The sequence below is a fragment of the Cavia porcellus genome, unplaced genomic scaffold (assembly GCF_034190915.1).
Source record: "Cavia porcellus strain 051 isolate PalLab524CR breed Dunkin Hartley unplaced genomic scaffold, mCavPor4.1 scaffold_1, whole genome shotgun sequence".
Classification (NCBI taxonomy): Eukaryota; Metazoa; Chordata; class Mammalia; order Rodentia; family Caviidae; genus Cavia; species Cavia porcellus.
This window is the reverse complement of record NW_026947484.1, coordinates 9,182,548-9,204,868: the sequence shown is the minus strand read 5'-3', so window position 1 is coordinate 9,204,868 and position 22,321 is coordinate 9,182,548.

Genomic DNA, 22,321 nt, shown 5'->3' with positions numbered 1-22,321 from the left:
CTATTTCCTGTGTTCTCCTTCATGAGGCCTATTTCCTGAGTACTACCTCCTGTGTTATACTGCCGGGATTCTATTTCCTGAATCCTACTTCCTGTGTTGAACTTTGGGAATTGTACTTTCAGATTCCTACTCCCTGTGTTCTCCTTCCTGAGTTCTATTTCCTGAATATTAATTCCTGTCCTCTACTTCCTGAGTTGTTTCCTGAATCCAACTTCCTGTGCTCTCTTTCATGGGGCCTATTTCCCAGATCCTACATCTTGTGTTCTACTTCCTGAGTTCTATTTGCTGAATCTTAATTCGTGTTCCCCTCCCTGAGTTCTTTCTTGAACTTTACTTCCTGTGTCGTTCCTCCGGAATACTGTTTCCTGAATTCTACTTCCTCTGTCCTACTTCTGGAATTCTATTTCCTGAATCCTACTTCCTCTGTTCTACTTCCTAAGTTCTATTTCCGGAATGCTACTTCCTGTGTTCTACTTCCTGAGTTCTATTTCCTGAATCCAACTTCCTGTGCTTTCTTTCATGAGGCCTATTTCCAGAATCCTAGCTCCTGTGTTTTACATCCTGAGTTCTATTTCCTGTCTGCTACTTCCGGAATTCTATTCCTTGAATCCTACTTCCTGTGTTCTCTATATGAGGCCGATTTCCTGAGTAGTAATTCCTGTGTTCTACTTCTGGAATTCTATTTCCTGAACCTTGCTTCCTGTGTTCGACTTCTGGAATTCTATTTCCTGAATCTTACTCCCTGTGTTCTCCTTCCTGAGTTCTATTTCCTGAATCTTAATCTTTTGTTCTACATCCTGAGTTCCATTTCCTCACTCCTAATTCCTGTGTTCCACTTCCGGAATTCTATTTCGTGAAAGCTACTCCCTGCGTACTGCTTCCTGAGTTCTATTTCTGAATCTGAATTCCTGTTTTCTGCTTCCTATGTTCTATTCCTGAATCCTAATTCCTGTGTTCTACTTCCTGAGTTCTATTTCCTGAATCCACCTTCCTGTGCTTTCTTTCATGAGGCCTATTTGCAGAATACTACATCCTGCATTGTACTTCCTGAGTTCTATTTCCGGAATCCTACTTCCAGTGTTCTCCTTCCTCAGTTCTATTTCCTGAATCCTACTTCCTGTGTTCTACTCCTGGAATTCTATTTCCTGAATCCTACTTCCTTTGTTCTACTTGAGGAATTCTACATCCTGAATCCTAGCTCCTGTATTCTGCTTCATGAGGCCTATTTCCTGAATATTGCTTCCTGTGTTCTACTTCCGCAATACTATACCCTTAATCCTACTTCCTGTGTTCCCCTTCTTGAGGCCTATTTCCTGAATGCTTTTTCATGTGTTCTACTTCCTGAGTTCGATTTCCTGAATCCAACTTCCTGTGCTCTCTTTCATGGGGCCTATTTCATGAATCTGACATCCTGTGTTCTACTTCCTGAGTTCTATTTCTTGAATCCTACTTCCTGTATCCTCTATAATGAGGCCTATTTCGTGAATCCTACTTCCTGTGTTCTACTTCCGGAATTCTATTTTCTGAAACCTACCTCCATCATGAGGCCTATTTCCTGAATACTGCTTGCTGTGTTCTACCCCCTGGATTCTATTTCCTAAATCTGCTTTACTGTGTTCTACATCATGAGGTCTATTTCCTGAATATTACTTCTTGCATTCTCCTTCCTGTGTTCTATATCCTGAATCCTACTTCCTGTGTTCTTCTTCCAGAATAATATTTCCTGAATCCTCATTCGTGTGCTACTTCCTGAAAACTATTTCCTGAATCCTACGTCCTGTGTTCTCCTTCATGAGGCCTATTTTCTGATTCCTACTTCCTGTGTTCTACTTCCGGAATTTCACTTCCTGAATCTTACTTCCTGCGTTTTACTTCCCGAGTTCTATTTCCCAAATTCTACTTCCTGTGTTCTATTTAGTGAATCTTAATTCCTTGGTTTTCCTTCCTGAATTCTATTTTGTGAATCCTGCTTCCTGTGTTCTACTTCCGGTATTCTATTTCCTGAATCTTACTTCATGTGTCCTACGTCTGGATTCCTATATCCTGAATTCTACTTTCTGTGTTCTACTTACGGAATTCTATTTCCTGAATCCTAATTCCTGTTGTCTCCTTCCTGAGTTGTATTTCCTAAATCTTACATCATGTGTTGTACTTCCAGAATTCTATTTCCTGAATCCTACTTCCTGTGTTCTACTTCCAGAATTCTATTTGCTGAACTCTATTACCTGTGTTCTCCTTCATGAGGCCTATTTACTGAATACTACTTCCTGTGTTATACTTCTGGAATTCTATTTCCTGAATCCTATTTCCTGTGTTCCACTTCGGGAATTCTACTTCCAGAATCCTACTCCGTGTGTTCTACTACCTTAGTTCTACTTCCTGAATCTTAATTCCTGTGCTCTATTGCCTGAGTTCTATTTCCTGAATCCTACCTCATGTGTTCCCCTTCTGGAATTCTATTGTTTAAAATCCTACATCCTGTGTTATACGGCCAGGACTCTATTTCCTGAATCCAACTTCCTGTGTTCTTTTTCCTGCATTCTTTTTCCTGAATCCAACTTCCTGTGCTCTCCTTCATGAGGCCTACACCTTTAATCCTACTTCGTGTGTTCTAATTCCTAAGTTCTATTTCCTGAATCCAATTTCCTGTGTTCTCTTTCTTCAGTTCTATTTCCTGAATTCTACTTCCTGTGTTCTACCTCAGTATTTCTATTTCCTGAATCCAACGTCCTGTGTTCTCCTTCATGGGTCCTATTTCCTGTATCCTATTTCATGTGTTCTAATTCCTGAGTTCTATTTCCTGAATCCTACATCCTGTGTTATGCTTCCTCAGTTTTATTTCCTGAATCCTATATCCTGTGTTATACTTATGGAATTCTATTTCCTGCATCCTGCTTCCTGTTTTCTTCTTCCTGAGTTCCTTTTCCTGAATCTTACATCCTTTGTTCTCCTTCCTAGTATCAATTTCCTGAATCTTATGTCCTATGATCTATTTCTGAGTTCTAATTCCTAAATACTACTTCCTGCGTTGTACTTCAGGAATTCTATTCCCTGAATCCTACTTCATGTGTTCTCCTTCCTGAGTTCTATTTCCTGAATCTTAATTCCTGTGTTATACTTCCTGATTTCTATTTCCTTAATCTTACTTCCTGTATTCTACTTCTGGAATTCTATTTCCTAAGTCCTACTTCCTGTATTCTACTTCCAGAATTCTATTTCCTGAATGCTACTTAATGTGTTCCACTTCCTGAGTTCTATTTAATGAATCCTATGTCCAGTGTTCTCCTTTATGAGGCCTATTTTGTGAATCCTACTTCCTGTGTACTCTTCCCTTATCCTATTTCCAGAAACGTACTTCCTGTGTTTTCCATCATGAGGCCTATTTCTTGAATCCTGCTTCCTGTGTTCTACCTCCAGTATTCTATTTCGTGAGTCCTAATTCCTGTGTTGTACTTCCATAACTCTACTTCCTTAATCCTACTCTCTGTGTTGTCCTTCCTGAGTTCTATTTCCTGAATCTTAATTCCTGTGTTCTACTTCCTGAGTTCTATTTCCTGCATCCTACTTCCTTTTTCTACCTCCGTAATTCTATTTCCCACATCCTACCTCCTGTGTTCTATTTCCAGAATTCTATTTCCTGAATCCTACATCCTGTGATCTATTTCCTAAGTTCTATTTCCTGAATCCAACTTGCTGCGCTCTCCTTCATGAGGTCTATTTCCTGAATCTTGCTTCCTGTCTTTTACATCCTGAGTTCTATTTCCTGAATCCTACATCCTGTGTTCTACTTCCTGAGTTCTATTTCCTGAATCCAACTTCCGTTTTTCTCCTTTTGAGTCCTATTTCCTAACTCTTACATCCTGTGTTCCACTTCCAGAGTTATATATCCTCAAACCTACTTCCTGTGTTGTGCTTCCTGTGTTCTGTTTCCTGAATCCTACTTCCTGTGTTCTACTTATGGAATTCTATATTCTGAATCCTACTTCCTGTGTTCTACTTCCGGAATACTATTTCCTGAACCCTACTTCCTGTGTTCTCCTTCCTGAATTCTATTTCCTGAATCTTAATTCCTGTGTTCTCCTTCCTGAGTTGTATTTCGTGAATCCTACTTCCTGTGTTCTACTTCCAGTATTCTATTCGCTGAATACTATTTCCTGTGTTCTCCTTCATGAGGCCTATTTCCTGAGTACTACCTCCTGTGTTATACTGCCGGGATTCTATTTCCTGAATCCTACTTCCTGTGTTGAACTTTGGGAATTGTACTTTCAGATTCCTACTCCCTGTGTTCTCCTTCCTGAGTTCTATTTCCTGAATATTAATTCCTGTCCTCTACTTCCTGAGTTGTTTCCTGAATCCAACTTCCTGTGCTCTCTTTCATGGGGCCTATTTCCCAGATCCTACATCTTGTGTTCTACTTCCTGAGTTCTATTTGCTGAATCTTAATTCGTGTTCCCCTCCCTGAGTTCTTTCTTGAACTTTACTTCCTGTGTCGTTCCTCCGGAATACTGTTTCCTGAATTCTACTTCCTCTGTCCTACTTCTGGAATTCTATTTCCTGAATCCTACTTCCTCTGTTCTACTTCCTAAGTTCTATTTCCGGAATGCTACTTCCTGTGTTCTACTTCCTGAGTTCTATTTCCTGAATCCAACTTCCTGTGCTTTCTTTCATGAGGCCTATTTCCAGAATCCTAGCTCCTGTGTTTTACCTCCTGAGTTCTATTTCCTGTCTGCTACTTCCGGAATTCTATTCCTTGAATCCTACTTCCTGTGTTCTCTATATGAGGCCGATTTCCTGAGTAGTAATTCCTGTGTTCTACTTCTGGAATTCTATTTCCTGAACCTTGCTTCCTGTGTTCGACTTCTGGAATTCTATTTCCTGAATCTTACTCCCTGTGTTCTCCTTCCTGAGTTCTATTTCCTGAATCTTAATCTTTTGTTCTACATCCTGAGTTCCATTTCCTCACTCCTAATTCCTGTGTTCCACTTCCGGAATTCTATTTCGTGAAAGCTACTCCCTGCGTACTGCTTCCTGAGTTCTATTTCTGAATCTGAATTCCTGTTTTCTGCTTCCTATGTTCTATTCCTGAATCCTACTTCCTGTGTTCTACTTCCTGAGTTCTATTTCCTGAATCCAACTTCCTGTGCTTTCTTTCATGAGGCCTATTTGCAGAATACTACATCCTGCATTGTACTTCCTGAGTTCTATTTCCGGAATCCTACTTCCAGTGTTCTCCTTCCTCAGTTCTATTTCCTGAATCCTACTTCCTGTGTTCTACTCCTGGAATTCTATTTCCTGAATCCTACTTCCTTTGTTCTACTTGAGGAATTCTATATCCTGAATCCTAGCTCCTGTATTCTGCTTCATGAGGCCTATTTCCTGAATATTGCTTCCTGTGTTCTACTTCCGCAATACTATACCCTTAATCCTACTTCCTGTGTTCCCCTTCTTGAGGCCTATTTCCTGAATGCTTTTTCATGTGTTCTACTTCCTGAGTTCGATTTCCTGAATCCAACTTCCTGTGCTCTCTTTCATGGGGCCTATTTCATGAATCTGACATCCTGTGTTCTACTTCCTGAGTTCTATTTCTTGAATCCTACTTCCTGTATCCTCTATAATGAGGCCTATTTCGTGAATCCTACTTCCTGTGTTCTACTTCCGGAATTCTATTTTCTGAAACCTACCTCCATCATGAGGCCTATTTCCTGAATACTGCTTGCTGTGTTCTACCCCCTGGATTCTATTTCCTAAATCTGCTTTACTGTGTTCTACATCATGAGGTCTATTTCCTGAATATTACTTCTTGCATTCTCCTTCCTGTGTTCTATATCCTGAATCCTACTTCCTGTGTTCTTCTTCCAGAATAATATTTCCTGAATCCTCATTCGTGTGCTACTTCCTGAGAACTATTTCCTGAATCCTACGTCCTGTGTTCTCCTTCATGAGGCCTATTTTCTGATTCCTACTTCCTGTGTTCTACTTCCGGAATTTCACTTCCTGAATCTTACTTCCTGCGTTTTACTTCCCGAGTTCTATTTCCCAAATTCTACTTCCTGTGTTCTATTTAGTGAATCTTAATTCCTTGGTTTTCCTTCCTGAATTCTATTTTGTGAATCCTGCTTCCTGTGTTCTACTTCCGGTATTCTATTTCCTGAATCTTACTTCATGTGTCCTACGTCTGGATTCCTATATCCTGAATTCTACTTTCTGTGTTCTACTTACGGAATTCTATTTCCTGAATCCTAATTCCTGTTGTCTCCTTCCTGAGTTGTATTTCCTAAATCTTACATCATGTGTTGTACTTCCAGAATTCTATTTCCTGAATCCTACTTCCTGTGTTCTACTTCCAGAATTCTATTTGCTGAACTCTATTACCTGTGTTCTCCTTCATGAGGCCTATTTACTGAATACTACTTCCTGTGTTATACTTCTGGAATTCTATTTCCTGAATCCTATTTCCTGTGTTCCACTTCGGGAATTCTACTTCCAGAATCCTACTCCGTGTGTTCTACTACCTTAGTTCTACTTCCTGAATCTTAATTCCTGTGCTCTATTGCCTGAGTTCTATTTCCTGAATCCTACCTCATGTGTTCCCCTTCTGGAATTCTATTGTTTAAAATCCTACATCCTGTGTTATACGGCCAGGACTCTATTTCCTGAATCCAACTTCCTGTGTTCTTTTTCCTGCATTCTTTTTCCTGAATCCAACTTCCTGTGCTCTCCTTCATGAGGCCTACACCTTTAATCCTACTTCGTGTGTTCTAATTCCTAAGTTCTATTTCCTGAATCCAATTTCCTGTGTTCTCTTTCTTCAGTTCTATTTCCTGAATTCTACTTCCTGTGTTCTACCTCAGTATTTCTATTTCCTGAATCCAACGTCCTGTGTTCTCCTTCATGGGTCCTATTTCCTGTATCCTATTTCATGTGTTCTAATTCCTGAGTTCTATTTCCTGAATCCTACATCCTGTGTTATGCTTCCTCAGTTTTATTTCCTGAATCCTATATCCTGTGTTATACTTATGGAATTCTATTTCCTGCATCCTGCTTCCTGTTTTCTTCTTCCTGAGTTCCTTTTCCTGAATCTTACATCCTTTGTTCTCCTTCCTAGTATCAATTTCCTGAATCTTATGTCCTATGATCTATTTCTGAGTTCTAATTCCTGAATACTACTTCCTGCGTTGTACTTCAGGAATTCTATTCCCTGAATCCTACTTCATGTGTTCTCCTTCCTGAGTTCTATTTCCTGAATCTTAATTCCTGTGTTATACTTCCTGATTTCTATTTCCTTAATCTTACTTCCTGTATTCTACTTCTGGAATTCTATTTCCTAAGTCCTACTTCCTGTATTCTACTTCCAGAATTCTATTTCCTGAATGCTACTTAATGTGTTCCACTTCCTGAGTTCTATTTAATGAATCCTATGTCCAGTGTTCTCCTTTATGAGGCCTATTTTGTGAATCCTACTTCCTGTGTACTCTTCCCTTATCCTATTTCCAGAAACGTACTTCCTGTGTTTTCCATCATGAGGCCTATTTCTTGAATCCTGCTTCCTGTGTTCTACCTCCAGTATTCTATTTCGTGAGTCCTAATTCCTGTGTTGTACTTCCATAACTCTACTTCCTTAATCCTACTCTCTGTGTTGTCCTTCCTGAGTTCTATTTCCTGAATCTTAATTCCTGTGTTCTACTTCCTGAGTTCTATTTCCTGAATCCTACTTCCTTTTTCTACCTCCGTAATTCTATTTCCCACATCCTACCTCCTGTGTTCTATTTCCAGAATTCTATTTCCTGAATCCTACATCCTGTGACCTATTTCCTAAGTTCTATTTCTTGAATCCAACTTGCTGCGCTCTCCTTTATGAGGTCTATTTCCTGAATCTTACTTCGTGTTCTACTTCCTGAGTTCTATTTCCTGAATCCTACTTCCTGTCTTTTCCTTCCTGAGTTCTAGTTCCTGAATCTACATCCTTTGTTCTCCTTCCGTATTTCTATTTCCTGAATCCAACTTCCGTTTTTCTCCTTTTGAGTCTTATTTCCTAACTCTTACATCCTGTGTTCTGCTTCCAGAGTTATATATCCTCAAACCTACTTCCTGTGTTGTGCTTCCTGTGTTCTGTTTCCTGAATCCTAATTCCTGTGTTCTACTTATGGAATTCTATATTCTGAATCCTACTTCCTGTGTTCTACTTCCGGAATACTATTTCCTGAACCCTACTTCCTGTGTTCTCCTTCCTGAATTCTATTTCCTGAATCTTAATTCCTGTGTTCTCCTTCCTGAGTTGTATTTCGTGAATCCTACTTCCTGTGTTCTACTTCCAGTATTCTATTCGCTGAATACTATTTCCTGTGTTCTCCTTCATGAGGCCTATTTCCTGAGTACTACCTCCTGTGTTATACTGCCGGGATTCTATTTCCTGAATCCTACTTCCTGTGTTGAACTTTGGGAATTGTACTTTCAGATTCCTACTCCCTGTGTTCTCCTTCCTGAGTTCTATTTCCTGAATATTAATTCCTGTCCTCTACTTCCTGAGTTGTTTCCTGAATCCAACTTCCTGTGCTCTCTTTCATGGGGCCTATTTCCCAGATCCTACATCTTGTGTTCTACTTCCTGAGTTCTATTTCCTGAATCTTAATTCGTGTTCCCCTTCCTGAGTTCTTTCTTGAACTTTACTTCCTGTGTCGTTCTTCCGGAATACTGTTTCCTGAATTCTACTTCCTGTGTCCTACTTCTGGAATTCTATTTCCTGAATCCTACTTCCTCTGTTCTACTTCCTAAGTTCTATTTCCTGAATGCTACTTCCTGTGTTCTACTTCCTGAGTTCTATTTCCTGAATCCAACTTCCTGTGCTTTCTTTCATGAGGCCTATTTCCAGAATCCTAGCTCCTGTGTTTTACATCCTGAGTTCTATTTCCTGTCTGCTACTTCCGGAATTCTATTCCTTGAATCCTACTTCCTGTGTTCTCTATATGAGGCCGATTTCCTGAGTAGTAATTCCTGTGTTCTACTTCTGGAATTCTATTTCCTGAACCTTGCTTCCTGTGTTCGACTTCTGGAATTCTATTTCCTGAATCCTACTCCCTGTGTTCTCCTTCCTGAGTTCTATTTACTGAATCTTAATCTTTTGTTCTACATCCGAGTTCCATTTCCTGACTCCTAATTCCTGTGTTCCACTTCCGGAATTCTATTTTGTGAAAGCTACTCCCTGTGTACTGCTTCCTGAGTTCTATTTCTGAATCTGAATTCCTGTTTTCTGTTTCCTATGTTCTATTCCTGAGTCCTACTTCCTGTGTTCTACTTCCTGAGTACTATTCCCTGAATCCAACTTCCTGTGCTTTCTTTCATGAGGCCTATTTGCAGAATACTACATCCTGCGTTGTACTTCCTCAATTCTATTTCCTGAATCCTACTTCCAGTGTTCTCCTTCCTCAGTTCTATTTCCTGAATCCTATTTCCTGTGTTCTGCTTCCTGAGTTCTATTTCCTGAATCCTTCTTCCTGTGTTGTCCTTCCTGAGTTCTATTTAATGAAACTTACTTCTCGCGTTCCACTTCTGTATTTCTCTTTCCCGAATCCAACTTCCTGTCTTTTCTATCATTAGTCCTATTTCCTGAATCCTACTTCCTGTGTTCTGCTTCCGGAGTTTTATTTCCTGACTCCTACTTCCTGTGTTGTGCTTCCTGAATTCTATTTCCTGAATCGTAATTCCTGTGTTCTTCTTCAGGAATTCTATTTCCTGAATTCTACTTCCTGTGTTCTACTCCATAAGATCTATTTCCTAAAACCTATTTCCTGTGTTCTACTTTCGGAATTCTATTCCCTGAACCCTACTTCCCGTGTTGTCCTTCATGAGACCTATTTCCTAAATACTACTTCCTGTGTTCTACTTCTGGAATTCTATTTCCTGAATCTTGCTACTTGTGTTATACTTCTGGAATTCTATTTCCTGAATCCTTCTTCCTGTGTTCTCTTCCTGAGTTCTATTTCTTAATCTCAATTCCTGTATTCTACTTCCTAATATCTATTTGCTGAATTCTAATTCCTGGGTTCTATTTCTGGAATCCTATTTCCTAAATCCTACTTCCTGTGTTCTAATTCCATAATCGTTTTCTTGAATCCTACTTCCTTTGTTGTACTTCCTGAGGTCTATTTCCTCAATCCAACTTCCTGTGCCCTCTTTCATGAGGCCTGTTTCCAGTATGCTACATCCTGTGTTCTACTTCCTGAGATCTATTCACAGAATCCTACTTCCTGTGTTCCACTTCTGGAATTGTATTCCCTGAATCCTACTTCCTGTGTTCTAGTTCCTGAGTTGTATTTCTTCAATCCTAATTCCTGTGTTCTCCTTCCTAAGTTTCGTTTCTTGAATCTTACTTCCTGTGTTCTCCTTTGGGAGTTCTATTTCCTAAATTTTATTTCCTGTGTTGTAATCCAGGAATTGTATTTCCTGAATCCTATTTCCTGTGTTCTACTTCCTGAGTTCTATTTCCTGAATTCTACTTCCTGTGTTCTTCTTCCAGGATTCTGTTTCCTGAATCCTACTTCATGTGTTCTTCTTCCTGAGTTCTATTTCCTGAATCTTAATTCCTGTGTTCTCCTTCCTGAGTTGTATTTCGTGAATCCTACTTCCTGTGTTCTACTTCCAGTATTCTATTCGCTGAATACTATTTCCTGTGTTCTCCTTCATGAGGCCTATTTCCTGAGTACTACCTCCTGTGTTATACTGCCGGGATTCTATTTCCTGAATCCTACTTCCTGAGTTGAACTTTGGGAATTGTACTTTCAGATTCCTACTCCCTGTGTTCTCCTTCCTGAGTTCTATTTCCTGAATATTAATTCCTGTCCTCTACTTCCTGAGTTGTTTCCTGAATCCAACTTCCTGTGCTCTCTTTCATTGGGCCTATTTTCCTGATCCTACATCTTGTGTTCTTCTTCCTGAGTTCTATTTCTTGAATCTTAATTCGTGTTCCCCTTCCTGAGTTCTATTTCTTGAATTTTACTTCCTGTGTCTTACTTCCAGAATTCTATTTCCTGAATCCTACTTCCTGTTTTCTACTTCTGGAATTCTATTTCCTGAATCCTACTTCCTCTGTTCTACTTCCTAAGTTCTATTTTCTGAATGCTGCTTCCTGTGCTCTACTTCCGGAATTCTATTCCCTGAATCCTACTTTCTCTGTTCTCTTTCCTGAGTTCTATTTCCCAAATCGTACTTCCTGTGTTCAACTTCCAGAATTCTATTTCTATATCCTACATCTTGTGTTTTACTTCCAGAATTCTATTTCCTGAATCCTACATCGTGTGTTCTACTTCCTGAGTACTATTTCATGAATCCTACTTCCTGTGTTCTCTTTCATGAGGCCTATTTGGTGAATCCTACTTCCTGTGTTCTACTTCCGGAATTCTATTTCTTGAAAGCTACTTCCTGTGTTCTCTATCATGAGGCCTATTTGCTGAATCCTGCTTCCTGTGTTCCATCTCTGGAATTCTTTTTCCTGAATCCTAATTCCTGTGTTCTACTTCTGAAAATCTCCTTCCTGAATCCTACTCCCTGTGTTCTGCTTCCTGAGTTGTATTTCCTGAATCTTCATTCCTGTGTTCTACTTCCTCAGTTCTATTTCCTGAATCCTAATTCCTTTGTTCTACTTCCGAAATTCTATTTCCTAAATCCTACTTCTTGTGTTCTACTTCCAGAATTCTATTTCCTGAATCCTATTTATGTGTTCTGTTTCCTGAGTTCTTTTTGCTGCATCCACATTCCTGTGCTCTCCTTCATGAGGCCGATTTCCTGAATCCTACTTCCTTTGTTCTACTTCCTGAGTTCTATTTCCTGAATTCTACTTCCTCTGTTTTCATTCCTGAGTTCTATTTTCTGAATCTTATTTCTTGTGTTCTACTTCTGTATTTCTATTTTCCGAATCCAACTTTCTGTCTTCTCCTTCATGAGTCCTATTTCCTGAATCCATTTTCCAGTGTTCCACTTCCTTAGTTCTATTTCCTTAATGCAACTTGCTGTGCTCTTTTTCATGGGGCTTATTTCCTGAATCTTACATGCTGTCTTCTTCTTCCTGAGTTCTAGTTCCTGAACCCTACCTCATGTGTTCTACTTCTGGAATTCTATTTCCTGAAGCCTACTTCCTCTGTTCACCAACCTGAGTTCTATTTCCTGAATCTTACCCCCTTTGTCCTCCTTCCTGAGTTCTATATTGTGGATCCTACTTCTTGTGTTCTACTTCTGGAATTCTATTTCCTGAATCCTAATTCCTGTGTTCTTCTTCCGGAATTCTATTTCCTGAATGCTACCTCCTGTGTTCTCCTTCCTGAGTTCTATTTCCTGAATCTTACTTTCTTTATTCTCCTCCTGAGTTCTATTTCGTGTACCTACTTCTTGTGTTCTACTTCTGGAATTCTATTTCCTGAATCCTAATTCATGTGTTCTACTTCAGGAATTGTATTTCCTGAATCCTACCTCTTGTGTTCCCCTTCCTGAGTTCCATTTCCTGAATCTTACTTCCTTAGTTCTCATCCTTTGTTCTATTTCCTGAATCATACTTCCTGTGATGTACTTCTGGAATTCTGTTTCCTAAATAATACTTCTTCTGCTCTACTTCTTTAATTCCATTTCCTCAATCCTATTTCGTCTGTTCTCCTACCTGAATTCTATTTCCTGAATCTTCCTTCCTTTTTTTTCCATTTTGAGTTGTATTTCGTGGATCCTACTTCTTTTGTTCTACTTTCAGAATTCTATTTCCTGAATCCTACTTCCTGTGTTCTGCTTCCTGAGTTCAATTTCCTAAATCTTACTTCCTGTGTTCTCCTCCTGAGTTCTATTTCCTGAATCCTACTTCTTATGTTATACTTCCAGAATTCTATTTCCTAATTCCTCCTTCCTGTGTTTTACTGACTAAGACCTTTTTCCTGAATATTACTTCCTGTGTTCTACCTCTGGAATTCTATTACCTGAATCCTGCTTCCTCTGTTCTCCTTCCTGAGGGCTATGTCCTGAATACTACTTCCTGTGTTCTACTTCCAGAACTCTATTTCCTGCATCCTACTTCCTGTGTTCTACTGCATGAGTCCTATTTCCTGAATCCTACATCCTGTGTTCTACTTCTGGAATTCTATTTTCTCAAACCCACTTCCTGTGTTCTCCATCATGAGGCCTATTTCCTGAACCCTGCTTCCTGTCTTGTACCTCTGGAATTCTATTTCCTGAATCGTACTTGCCATGTTCTACTTCCGGAAGTTTATTTCCTGAATCCTACTTGCTGTGTTTTCCTTGCTGAGTTCTATTTCCTGAATCTTACTTCTTGTGATGTCCTTCCAGAATTCTATTTCCTGAATCCTACTGCCAGTGTTCTACTTCCAGAATTCTGTTCCCTGAATCCTACTTCCTGTTTTCTCATTCATGAGGCCTATTTCCTGAACACTACTTCCTGTATTATAATTCCGGATTTCTATTTTCTGAATCCTCCTTCCTGTGTTTTACTTTGGGAATTCTCCTTCATGTATCCTACTCCCTGTATTCTCCTTCCTGAGTTGTATTTCCTGAATATTAATTCCTGTGCTCTACTTCCTGAATTCTATTTTCTGAGTCCTCCATCCTGTGTTCCACTTCCGGAATTCTATTTTTTAAATTCTGCATCCTGTGTTCTACTTCAAGGACTCTATTTCCTGAATCCTACTTCCTGTGTTCTACTTCCTCAGTCCTATTTCCTGAATCCTTCATCCTGTGTTCGACTTCCAGCATTCTATTTCCTACATCCTAATTCCTTTGTTCGACTTCTGGAATTCTATTTCCAGAATCCTACTTCCTGTGTTCTACCTCTGGAATTCTATTCCCTGAATCCTAATTCCTGTGTTCTCCTTCCTGTGTTCTATTTCCTCAATTGCACTTCCTGTGTTCTACTTCCTGAGACCAATTTTCTGAATCCTACTTCCTGTGGCCTATTACCTGAATGCTACTTCCTGTGTTCTACTACCCAAATACTATTTCCAGAATCCTACATCCTGTGGTCTACTTGGTGAGTTCTATTTCCTGAATCCTACCTTCCGTGTTCTACTTCATGATCCCTATTTCCTTAATCCTACTTCCTGTGTTCTACTTCCTAAGTTCTATTTCCTCAATCCTATTTCTTGTGTTCTCTTTCATGAGGCCTATTTTGTGAATCCTATTTACTGTGTTCTCCTTCTGAATTCTAAATGCTGAAACCTACTTCCTGTGTTCTCCATAATGAGGCCTATTTCCTGAATCCTGTTTCCTGTCTTCTACCTCTGGAAAACTATTTCCTGAATCCTACTTCCTGTGTTCTACTTCCTGGGTTCTATTTCCTGAATCCTACTTCCTTTTTCTACCTCCGTAATTCTATTTCCCACATCCTACTTCCTGTGTTCTAGTTCCAGAATTCTATTTCCTGAATCCTACATCCTGTGTTCTATTTCCTAAGTTCTATTTCCTGAATCCTACTTCCTGTGTTCTCCTTCTGGAATTCTATTCCCTGAATCCTACTTCCTGTGTTCTTCTCAATGAGGCCTATTTCCTGAATACTACATCCAGAATTCTATTTGATGAATCCTACCTCCTGTCTTCTACTTCCGGAATACTTTTTTCTGAATCCTACTTCCTGTGTTCTCTTTCTTGAGTTCAATTTCCTGAATGCTACTCCCTGTGTTGTAGTTCCGGAATTCTATTCACTGAATCCTACTTCCTGTGTACTCCTTCCTGAGTTCTATTTCCTGAATCTTAATTCCTGTGTTATACTTTCTGGGTCCTATTTTCTTAATCTTACTTCCTGTGTTTTACTTCCAGAATTCTATTTGCTAAATCCTACTTCCTGTGTTCTACTTCCACAATTCTATTTCCTGAATCCTACTTCCTGTGTTCGAATTACTGTGTTCTATTTCATGAATCCTACTTCCTGTGTTCTGCTTCATGAGGCCTATTTCGGGAATCTTATTTCCTGTGTTCTCCTTTTGGAATTCTATTTCTGGAAACCTACTTCCTGTGTTTTCCATCATGAGGCCTATTTCCTGAATCCTGCTCCCTGTGTTCTACCTCTAGAATTCTATTTCCTGAATGCTACTTCCAATGTTCTTTTTCTGGAATTCTATTTCCTTAATCCTACTTCCTGTGTTCTCCTACTTGAGTTCTATTTCCTGAATCTTACTTCCTGTGCTGTACTTCCAGAATTCGATTTCCTGAATCCTACTTCCTGTGTTCTACTTCCACAATTCTATTCTGTGAATCCTACTTCCTATGTTCTCCCTCATGAAGCCTATTTTCTGAATTCTATTTCCTGTGTTATCCTTGTGGAATTTCCTGATTCCTAATTTCTGTGTTCTACTTCTGGAATTCTACTTCCTGAATCCTACTCCCTGTGTTCTCCTTCCTGAGTTCTATTTTCTGAATCTTAATTCCTGTGTTCTAATTCCTGAGTTCTATTTCCTGAATCCAGCTTTCTGTGTTCCACTTCCAGAAATCCATTTCCTAAATCCTACTTCCTGTGTCCTACTTCCAGAATTCTATTCCCTGAATCCTACTTCCTGTTTTCTATTTCCTGAGATCTAATATCTGAATCCAACTTCTGTGCTCTCCTTCATGAGGCCTATTTCTTGAATCCTAGTTCCTGTGTTCTACTTCCTGAGTTCTTTTTCCCGAATCCAACTTCCTGTGTTCTCCTTCATGAGTCCTATTTCCTGAATCCTACTTCCTGTGTTCTACTTTCTGAGTTATATTTCCTCAAACTTATTACCTGTGTTGTGCTTCCTTAGTTCTATTTCCTAAATCCTACTTCCTCTGTTCTACTTTCAGAATTCTATTTCCTGAATCCTACTTCCTGTGCTCTACTTCCAGAATTCTATTTCCCGTAACCTATTTCCTGTATTGTACTTCTGGAATTCTATTTCCTGAATCCTACTTCCTGTGGTCTAATTCCTGAGTTATATTTACAAAATCCTACATCCTGTGTTCTACTTTTGGAATTCTATTCCCTGAATCCTAATTTCTGTGTTCTCCTTCCTGTGTTCTATTTCCTGAATCTTAATTCATGTGTTATACCTCCTGAGTTCTATTTCCTGAATCCTACTTCCTGTGTTCTACTTCTGGAATTCTTTTTCCAAAATCCTACTTCCTGTGTTCTACTTCCTGAATTCTATTTCCTGAATCCCACTGCCTGTGTTCTATCTCCTGAATTCAATTTCATGAATCCTACTTCCTGTGTTCTACTTTGGGAATTCTATTTCCTGAATCCTACTTCCTGTTTTCTCCTTCCTGAGTTCTATTTCATGAATCTTACTTCCTGTGTTGTGCTTCCAGAATTTTATTTCCTGAATCCTACTTCCTGTGTTCTATTTCTGGAATTCTATTCCGTGACTCCTACTTCATTTGTTCAATTTCCTGAGTTCTATTTCCTGAATCCAACTTCCTGTGCTCTCTTTCATGAGGCATATTTCCTGAATCCTATTTCCTGTGTTCTACTTACTATGTTCTGTTTCATGATTCCTACTTCCTGTGATCCACTTCCTGAGTTCAGTTTCCTGAATCCTACTTCCTGTGTTCTACTTCGGGAATTCTATTTCCTGAATCCTACATCCTATGCTCTAATTCCTGAGTTCTATTTCCTGAATCCAACTTCCTGTGTTCTACTTCCATAATTCTATTTTAGAAATCCTATTTCCTGTGTTTTCCGTCCTGAGCCCTATTTCCTGAATCTTTCTTCAGTGTTCTCCTTCTCGAGTTCTATTTCTTGACTTTTACTTCCTGTGTTGTCCTTCCTGAATTCTATTTCTTGAACCCTACTTCCTGTGTTCTACTTCTAGAATTCTATTTCTTGAATCCTACTTCCTGTGTTCTCCTTCATGAGGCCTATTTCATAAATCCTATTCCCTGTTTTCTCCTTGCGGAATTCTATTTCCTGAAACCTACATCCTGTGTTATCCATAATGAGGCGTATTTCCTGAATCCTGCTTCCTGTGTTCCACTGGCAAAACTCTGTTTACTGAATCCATGTCACATGTCCTGTGTCACATGTCACATGTCACATGTGTGACATGTGACGTGTGTGACACACGTCACATTTGACATGCCACACATGTCACATTTCATGTTTCACATGTGTGACTTGTGACACGTGCCATGTGTGACACATGTCACATGTCACACGTGTGACACGGTACATGTGTCACACATAGCACACGTGACATTTCACATGTTTGACACATGTTTGACACACGTGTGACATGTAACATGTGTAACACATGTCACGTCACATGAGTCATGTAACATGTCACACATGTGAGATAACATATTTCACATGTGTGACATGTGACATGTGTGTATGTGACATGTGACATGTGTCACATGTTACATGTCACACGTGTGAAACATGACATGTGTCACACAAGTCACATGTCATATGTGTCACATTTGACATGTGTCACATATTGGACATGTCACATGTCACATGTGTGACACCTACAACATGTCACATGTAACACATTTGACATGTGACCTGTGTGACACAGTCTACATGTGACATGTGATATGTGAGATATGCAACACATGTGTCACCCATGTGATATGTGTCATACGTGTTACATGTCACATGTCACACATGGGTGACACATGTCACATGTCACACATTTATGTGACACACGTCACAAGCAACACGTGTGACACATATCACATGTCACAAATCACATTTATGTCACGTGTCACAAGTCACTCGTGTGCCATGTGACATATTTCACACATGTCACATGTCACATGTGTCACACATTTCACATGTCTGATATCACCCGTGTGACATGTGACATGTGTGACACATGTCAAATGTAACACATGTGACATATGACATGTGTGACATGTAACACATGTCACATGTCACATTATGTGACGTGTCACATATGTTACATGTCACATATCACATGTGTAATGTGTGATCCAGTGTGCACGACATTTTCCTGATTTGGTGGAGAGCTTCCCTATGCGCACCATCCCATGAGGTTTTTCACAATCCTACATTTTACTGCCTGGTGAAGAACCTCCCGATGCGAACCACCCCTTGGTGTTTTCACACTCTTACATTTCCCCTGCCTCATTTAGACCCTCTATATTAGGAGCACACCATAGGATTTTTCTCTGCTAGAATTCCCTTGCCTGATTCAGACCCTCCCTCTGTGCACCACCTGTGACACGTCACACGTGTCACATGTGACTTACGTGTGACATGTAACATGTGTGGCATGTGTGACACATGCCACATTTCACATGTGACATGCAACATGTGACATGTTTCACACATGTCTCATGTAACACATGACATGTGATATATGTCACTCATGTCACATGTGATATTTGACATGTGACACATGTGTGACATATGACAGATGACATCCCAATGCGCACCAACAAGTGATCTTTTTTTCACTCCTACATTTTCCCGATCTGTTTCAGACTTCCCTCTGCGCACCACCCTGTGGTGTTTTTCTCAACCCTATATTTTTGCAGCCTGGTTCAGACCCACCCAATGTTCACCACCCCATGGTTTTCTTATCACATGTGGATTTTAAAACCTGGTACACAATATCCCAATGCCCACGACCCAGTGGTCTTTTTCTCACTCCTACATTTCCCGATGTGGTTCAGTCTTCCCTATTCTCACCACCCTGTGATGTTTTTCACAATCCTACATTTCTACTGCCTGGTTCAGTCCCCCCTGAGGCACTACAACCGTGATGTTTTTCTCACTTGTACATTTCCACTGCCAGGTTCAGACCTTCCTGATGAGCACCACCCTGTGGTGTTTTTCTCAGTCTTACATTTTTCCGGCCTGGTTCAGACCCTTCTGATGCGCACCATCCCGTGCTGTTTTTCTCATTCCTACATTTACCAGGACTGGTTCTGAAGATCCCTATGTACACCACCCCTGGGTGATTTTCTCATTCCAACATTTTCCCAGCCTGGTTTAGACATTCCTGATGAGCACCACACTGTGATGTTTTTCTGAGTGCTACATTTTCCTCGCCTGGTTCAGACCCTCCCGAAGTGCACAACACGGTGGTGTTTTTCTCACTCCTACATATTCCGTGCCTGCTTCAGAGCCAACCGATGCGCACAAATACGTTGGGTTTTTTTCACTCCTACATTTTCCCGGCCTGGTTCAGATCCTCCCGATAAGCACCACACTGTGGTGCTTTTCACACTCACACCACCGATGGTGTTTTTCTCCAACATTTTACCTGCCTACATCAGACCCTCCGATGAGCACCACCCCGTGGTGTTATTCTCACTGGTACATATTCCGGCCTTGTTCAAACCCACCTGATGTGCAACACCCCGTGGGGTTTTCTCACTCATACATTTTTCCGGCCTGGATCAGACACACCTGGTGCACCCCAGCCTGTGGTACTTTTCTCACTTGTATATTTTCCCTGCCTGATTAACAACATACCGATGTGCACCATCCAGTGGTCTTTTTTTCACTCCTACATTTTCTTGATCTGGTTCAGACTTCCCTATGCACACCACCCCATGATGTTATTCACAACCCTACATTTCCACTCCCTGGTTCGCAACTTCCCGATGCGAACTACCCCATGGTGTTTTTCTAAATCCTACATTTCCCCTGCCTGTTTCAGACCCTAACGATGCGCACCACCCCATGATGTTTTTCTCACTCCTACATTTCCACTGTGTGGTTCAGACCATCCCGATGTGCTCACCCCATGGTGTTTTTCTCACTACTACATTTCGACTGCCTGGTCAGGACTATCCAGATGTGCTCCAACCCTTGGTGTTTTTCTCACTCCTATGTTTTTCCTTCCTGGATCTGACCCACCCGATGTGCACCACCCCATTGTGTTTTTCTCGCTTATACATTTTCCCAGCCTGATTCACAACATCTGGATGAGCACCACCCAGTAGTCTTTTTCTCATTCTTACATTTTCCTGATCTGGTTGGAACTTTCTCTATGCCCATCACCCCATAATGTTTTTCACAATCCTACATTTCCACTGCCTGGTTCTGAACCTCCCAATGCGAACATCACCATCATGTTTTTCTCACTCCTACATTTCCCCTGCATGGTTTAGATGCTACCTATTCCCAGCATAACATAGGGTTTTTCTCACTCCTACATTCCCATTGCCTGGTTCAGACCATTTTGATGTGCTCCCCCCGGGGTTTTTTTCTAACTACTACATTTCGACTGCCTGGTTCAGATCATCCCGATGGGCTTCACCCCGTGCTGAATTTCTCACACCTACAATGTTCCGGCCTGGATCAGACACACCTGATGCGAACCACCTGTGGTGTTTTTCTCACTCGTACATTTTCCTGGCCTGGTTCACAACATCACAATGTGCACCACCCAGTGGTCTTTTTTTCACTTTTACATTTTCCCGATCTGGTTCAGACTTCCCTATGCGCACCACCCCTTGATGTGTTTCACAATGCTACATTTCCACTGCCTGGTTCAAAACCTCCTGATGCGCTACACCCTGTGGGGTTTATCTCACTTCTACATTTCCACTGCCAGGTTCAGACCCTCTCGATGTGCTCCTCCCCATGGTGTTTTTCTCACTACTGCATTTCCACTGCCTGGTTCAGACCCTCCTGATGTGCACCACCCCTGGTGTTTTTCTCATTCCAACATTTTACCGGCCTGTTTTAGACATTCCTGATGAGGACCACACTGTGGTATTTTTCTGACTCATACATTTTCCCAGCCTAGTTCAGACCTTTCCGAAGAGCACCACCCTGTTGGTTTTTTCTCATGCCTATATTTTCCCGGCTTCGTTCAGATCCTCCTGATATGCACCACCCCCTGGTGTTTTTCTCAGTCCTACATTTTCCTGGCCTGCTTCAAACCGTCCTGAAGTGCACAACCTGGTGCTGTTTTTCTCACTCCTACATATTCCCTGCCTGCTTCAGTCACTCCCGATGTGCACAAATACGTTGGTTTTTTCTCCCTTCTACATTTTCTGGCCTGGGTCAGATCCTTCATATAAGCACCACACCGTGGTGCTTTTCACACTCACAACACCCATGGTGTTTTTCTCACTCCTACATTTTTCCTGCCTGCATCAGACCCTCTGATGCGCACCACCCTGTGGTGTTATTCTCACCAGTACATTTTCCCTGCCTTGTTCATACCCACCTGATGCGCAACACCCTGTGGGGTTTTCTCACTCATACATTTTCCTGCCTGGATCAGACCCACCCAATGCGGACCACCCCATGATGTTTTACTCACTCGTATATTTTTCCTGCCTGGTTCACAACATCCCAATGTGCACCACCAAGTGGTCTTTATTTCACTCCTACATTTTCCAGATCTGGTTCAGACTTCCCTATGTGCACCACCCCATGATGTTTTTCACAATCCTACATTTCTACTGCCTGGTTCGGAACCTCCCATTGCGAACCACACCATAGTGATTTTCTTACTCCTACATAGCCCCTGCCTGGTTTAGACCCTGCCTATTCCCAGCACACCATAGAGTTTCTCTCACTCCTACAATTAACCTGCCTTATTCAGAACCTCCCCCTGTGCACCACCCCATGGTGTTTTGCTCACTCCTACATTCTAACGGTCTGGTTCAGACCCTCCTGCTGCGCACTACCTCATGATGTTTTTCTCACTCCTATATTTTACCAGTCTGGTTCAAACCTTCACGATGTGCACAACCCCTGGTACTTTTCTCACTCCTACATTCCCACTACCTGGTTCAGACCATCCCAATGCGCTTCCTCCATGGTGTTTTTCTCACTACTACACTTCAAATGTCTGGTTCAAACCCTCCTGATGTGCTCCACCCCATGGTGTTTTTCTCACTTCTATATTTTTCAGCCTGGATCAGACCCATCCTGTGCGCACCACCCCGTGGTATTTTTCTCACTCATACATTTTCCCTGCCTGGTTCACAACATCCTGATGCACACCACCCAGTGCTCTTTATCTCACTCCTACATTTTCCTGATCTGGTTCAGTCTTCCCTATGCTCACCACCCCGTGATGTTTTTCACAATGCTACATTTTCTAGAGGAGGGGCTGGGCTGATCTGGGGCACCTGCATTGGCCTCCCCGTGTGTCTGGAGGACTGTGGATGTGTAGGCCGGCGGTGGAGCATTGTGGGTTCCAGAGGCCCTGAAGCCTGTGGTGAGTGCTCAGCACACTCTGCCCACATCTCAGACTGTTCCAGACCCTCCAGGCTTCCGGGTGCAGTGAAGTGGGGAAGTGGGTTGGAGGCCTCTACATCCACCTCCCCATCCCGGCTGCACTTGGAGAACTTCCGACGGGTGGGCGGGCCCATACTGTCCCCAGAGCCC